Here is a 6,016-nt window from a genome sequence, read left to right on the forward strand (position 1 = left end):
AGTAAAAAAGTATTTCCTGATGCTCAGAGAGAACTCTGTCGCAGTTTGTACCTATTACTTCTTGTTACTGGGCATCCCCAAAAAAACCTGGCTCTGCCTTCTTTGCACTTTCCCTTCGGGCATTTGCGCACACTGAGAAGATCCTGCTGAGCCTTCTTTTCTCTAGGATGAATAATGTAAGCTCTTCCAGCCTTTCTTCATATTAGGAAAGTCCCTTAATCATCTTAGTGGGCCTTCCACTGGCCTCTCTTCTGTGACTCCACCTCTCACACTGTAGGGCTCACAACAGGCCACTACATTCCAGATGTGGCCTCACCAGTGCTGAGTGGAGGGAAGCTGTTGAAGCCAACAACCTCTATGGGAGAGCAGTGGATGCTGTTCATCTCTCACATTGGTAAGGCTGTTAACAGCATCTACCATCTCAGACACAGATAAGCTGATGAGCTACCAACTAAAGTAGTGGACAGTGAGGTGGACTGAAAACTGGCTGCACTGCTGGATTGAAGAGGTTGTGGTGAATGGCACAAAGTTCAGATGGAGGCCGGTCCTAGCAGCATACCCCAGGGATTAGTCCTGGGATAATCTGTATCACTGATAATCATCTTCACTGATGACTTGAGCAGTGGGACAAAGCAGACCTACAGTTCCACAGATTATATAATTGCAGACATCAAAATACTGTTCATTTAAATTACTTAGAGGAAAACCTGCGAAAAGAGATTTTTCAGAAGTCCTTGTCAGAAATATTCCAATACAAAAGCTCTTAAACACAAAATCATCTTCTCTCAGTTCTTGAAGTTATTATATGGCTACATCTATAAACTGTTATCAAATAAAGATAACCAAGCACCTCCAACAGTGGCCAAAATGAAAACCCCCACAGGACCTGTCAAGGGCAGGAAACAGCCTGCACCTCATGCTTGGTTGGCACCAACCCCTTTCCACAAACTAACTCTTCTTTCCTTATCTTAGCATGAGAATGGGCACACCAGGCAAGACTCAGCATGCAGAAGTTCTGGACCAGCAATACAGGTCCCATGGAAGCAGAAATCCACACACCACATCCTCTTCCTACTCTGCTGAAACACTATTTGAAAACTTTGGGCACTACTGCTATAAAGCATTAAAGACAAAGCAAGATTAACTAAAAAATACAGGCAGCATTTGTAATATAAGAGACTTTGTTTTACTGAGATGACTCCATCCTTATTGATCATATTATAAAATAGATAAAACATATGAAAAGGACAACCTACAGACTCATCTGCATGCAAAAAGCTAGAATCAGATAGCTAACACAATAGCCCCAGAGACTGACTCCCCTCCTTTCAGTGCAGGTTATCACTCCCTTAACAGAAACAATAAAAAAGCAACTGAATACAACGGACAGACTTTACAGTCTCTCTTCAATTACAAAAACAATTTTGGTCTACATTAAAACACTAATTGAAAACCATGTGTTCAAACACTGCTGTAGGCATTTCCAGGACAGGTTAGCCAATTCCTTCAGAGATATTGGGAATATACCCAAGACTAAAATAAGCCAACTAATCTGTCATCCCCTAGTACATAACAGACTTTAACATCAGACTTAGAAAATCCTTCTGAAAAGCAAAACGATATCTCTCAGGTTACAAGTTATATTTTATTTTGATTCCAAATAGGATATTAGCAGCTACATTTTCAGAAACATGACTTTTCCTTTATGTATATGTATGGCTTTATGTATTACCTACATCTGGCCAACTTCAGAGCTTATAAACACCAGCACTGGAGATAAAATTGATCTCAAGCACAGTCATTCACGTCTCTACATGATTCAGTCCTCGGGTTAGACATACAGGTGGAATCCTCCTGCAGGTCTGCTGCTCTGGCCTGGTAACAGAACTCAGAACCAAAATGAAAGAACACAGCTCTAATTCTTCCTTATTTCAAAGAGAGAAAAAGGATTAACAGACTACCTGAACCCTATGGGAAGTGGTAAAGGAAGGGCAGGGATAGAGGAGCAACAGGATAGTCATTTGTTACAAGAAATGCAAGTAAGAGGCAATGTAGGGCAGAGCAGCTAAAAACAGAAAAAGGGGGCAAAGAAGGTTAATGTAGAGGAAGGGCAAGACCAAAAATGCAAAGCAATGTTAAAATACACCTGGGCATGAAGTCACCTCTTAATCACTACAAACCCAGGCCTAGCTCCAAATACACAAGACTAAGGCCAGACAACAGTAGTGGGCCATTTCTATGGAGCAATGAAGAACTCCTGCTGTACGTTTAGTTTTGAGAGTTTCTTTCTCATATTTTACCTAACAGCTGAAGTTAAAAACTTTATTAGTCATCTAAAGCCAAATCTAGGAAGCTGAAGTGCCTTTAAAAAGTTATCTGGCAAAGGATGGTCAGAATCAAATAATTCCCTTTACTATAAAAAGCTGTACCACCACAGGTTTGTCAACCATGAGCACAACCCTAAAGCATCTGGAAAAAAGGAAACCTGAATCACTGCATTATATACTGCATACCTCTACTCTGCAAAGAACTACTAATAGTATTACAGTTTAAGGTTAAGGAAAGAATGATGGTATATAAATATTACTGTGATACTAGTAAGAAGCCAGTCTACAGAATAGTATCGTAAGAAGCTACTAAAATTAGCTAAATATTTGTTTGATACACTTACAAAAAAAACCACCAACTACAACAAATTCAGTTAATTGTTGGGAATCAAATTCCAAAAGACATTTATTCTTATAATTAGAATCAAAGAAAACATGTCTTGACAGTATTCTGATTTCAGATGCTTGAGATAGTACTAATGTACTAAAAAAAGGAAGTCCTGTCATTTTGACATTATCTCCCTCCCCACTCAGTTGAACCTAGCTAGATACTAAGCACAAGACTGCCTCATGCATTAAATATAAACTCCTGGTAAGAAATTATTAATTTGAAGATAGTACAAAATGCTGAAGGGCAAAAAAGAAGTCCATATCCAACAGAACAGCTCAAAAGAAAGTATATATTTCTTAATTCACTTTTATCAGCTTGCTCATTTGGAACTATTACATTATTTACTATAGGTTTGTCCCTATACGCCTTGACCTCCCATTAAAACTTTCTCAAGTAGATGGAGTATCTTACTATCAACACCTGACTGATCTTTCTAGGAGAGATAGTTTACTAACTATGCACAGGAAACAAGCTTGTAACTCTTTTGCCTCTCTCCTGAATCAGATATTCAGACAGCTATTTGACCAGAAAATAAAAAAATGCTTACTCTTTGAAGAAAATAGGCTGATTAACTCTACTAATTTGCCAACCCACTCTTGTAATTTTATTTCTTTGCTTGAATTTTACTCCTCCTGAAGACTCCCACGAACCCTTTTTTCCTAACTCCTTTAGAACAGAATTAATTAAAAACCCTTATGTATGGTCTTTATCTGCATGTTCCTAAATAAAGTCCTTAATTTAAAAAATATTAACCTCACTTTACACAATATAACTCCTAAATGAGAATAAAGCAAGCCACCCTGACTTCAGCCATCAATATGGGCAGACTTAACAGAACTATCCAGGCTTCCAGAAGCCTAAGACACAGACATCATGAGGTCTCATGCATCGAGCACTATGACAGCCCACTAGAAAAGATACAGATCCCTTAAGACCTCGAGTATCCTTAAAGTGCCTTTTCTTTCTCTTTTCCAAAGAGCAACCACTGAAATACTTTCTGAGAACTGCACAATTTATCAAATTAACTACATAACCAGCACCACTATGATGGAGTATTACCTAGATACGGTAGACATGTCTAAATAGATTTTACAATGAAAACATCATCAAGATGTACACTTTTCCATACAGAGAGGCATAATATGGACTATTTTTAATTTCTGTACCATACTGAAATGAGAATTCTATTTCAAGGCACATCTGACTTCAGCAACAAATTAGGCCATCTCTGGAAATAGTGATTACAGATTACAAATGATTTCAGGGTTTGTGGCATTTCTTCCCCCAACAGCCTAAATCTATTTCTCAGCACACTGTGTCAAGAATGTGTTTTCAACTGTACTGCAATATATACTTCAATCCCTGCTAAACATAACCGTAAACTTTATTAAGGCACAAGCCAGCATGCTTGAATCTCTACCATATTAAGTTACTTAATTGAGGAAAAATATCAGGAAGCCACCCCCACCTTTGAGCCCATCATGCCTTTCCCTCCAACACTTGTACACTGGCTTACTATTTTATACCAGGAACCTGACAGTGGACATACAGAATGCCACAGTTGTTTACTCACTCACAAAATACTTATGTTTCACTTGAGAGTTATGAGATTACAACTGAAAGCAGAAAACACTTGTGAGATATTAAGCTAACATTGTAGCAATTTTCAGAGAACAAAACTGTCACTTGAATAGACAGGTGCCTACATGATGTGCTCTTAGAAAGGACAAAGACAATCCACTTTCAGCTTCACCTCAGGAGCAAGCTTAGGTTTCAAGGACAAGTCCATCCATAAAAGCAGATATCAAACTTGGGACAAGAGCAGATTTGAACTGTGAAGGACAACTTCCAAAAGGAAGAACTAAGCTTGTTCTGAGAGCTGAGTGCAGGACAAAAAACTGTATGCCAAATTCAAAATTTAGAAATTTGCTAAGAACTGAAGGCAAAGCACAAACTCAGCTCAAGCAACTCTAATCGAGTGTTGCTGGGTAAGGAAGAGGAAGAAGGGTTCATGGGACAGGCAGCTGTTGTAGCGATAGAGGAAGGCTAAAAACACCGAGGCTGTTTCAGGAGTAACACCCCTGTCAATAAACACTCTAGGATTTAGTCCATTTTTCACCACCCCCCTCTTTTTTTCGTCTAAAGATTTAACGCCTTTACTAAAGCAGGCTGCAGACGGATGAGAAAGGAAAGAAACCAGAGCACTCTTCTCCAGCCAGAGGAGGGCTCTGAGGAGCCACACGCCCGCGGAGACGCCCCTGAGCCAGACCCCGAGAGAGGGGGGCATGGGAGGCTCGATGGGAAGCTGAAGTAGTAGCAGGGGGTATTCAAACCGTATCACATACTTAAAAAAATATTACATCACGGGGAAAGCAGTTGTAAGCTATTTACTTTACTTTCTTTTCTATCAGCCTCTCGAGGGGGGATGGGGCAGAGGAAAACGCCAGTGCCGCCGCCTCGCTCACGAGAAACCCGCGCAGGGTTCCGCCCAGGGCGGACCGGGGGACGCGCCGGCCCCTCCGGCCGGGCAGCGGGAGAGGGAGAGGCCGGGGCGAGCCGCGACGGAGGCGGAGGCTCCCAGGTGGAAGGAGGCCCGGACCAGCCCCGCACCGGGCACGCGGGGGAAGGCAGGGGCGGCAAGGCCCTCGGAGCGCGCCCCGGGGCGGCGCGAAGGGGTGTCTGGAAAAAGCGGCGCCTCCCGCGGGGAAGGAGGCGGCGGAGCGGTGCGAGCCCACGCCGCCCGGAAGGTTGAGAGGAAAGGCCCGTGCCGCGCCGGGGCTGAGGCAGGGGAGGGGGCCCGGGCAGGCCCCGCCTTACCTCCCGCCAGCGGCCGCTCCTGCCTAGCCCGAGGGAGCGGCGCACCCGAGCCCGCGCCGCACGCCGCTGCCCGCGGTGGGGAGGCGGTGGCTGCGCTCGGCCACGCCCCCTCTGCGCCTCCCGCCGCCATTGGCCGTGCTGCCGCCCGCCGGAAGGCCCCGCCCCTCCCGCGCCTGGGGCGGCCAATCCTGCTCTGCCGGCCTCAGAAAGGGCACGGCAGCGCTCCCATTGGCTGTCATTCAGTCCCTGTTGGCCCGCCTTCAGATTTCTATTGGTTCTTGAGGCTCGCGATCTTCCTGTTTAGCGTTGCGATTGGTCCGCTCCCCAGGTACGGCGGCACGTCGGCCTCCTGCCGCGGTCAGCAGCCGCTGACGCACCGGGATTGGGCGGGAAGCGGGGGTGGGGGGTGGGCCGCCGCCGCTTCCCATTGGCGGTGCCTCCGTCCTCGCGCGCTACGCCTTTGCAACGTGATGACGCAGCG

This window comes from Cinclus cinclus, chromosome 6 (assembly GCF_963662255.1).
Source record: "Cinclus cinclus chromosome 6, bCinCin1.1, whole genome shotgun sequence".
NCBI classification, from domain to species: Eukaryota; Metazoa; Chordata; class Aves; order Passeriformes; family Cinclidae; genus Cinclus; species Cinclus cinclus.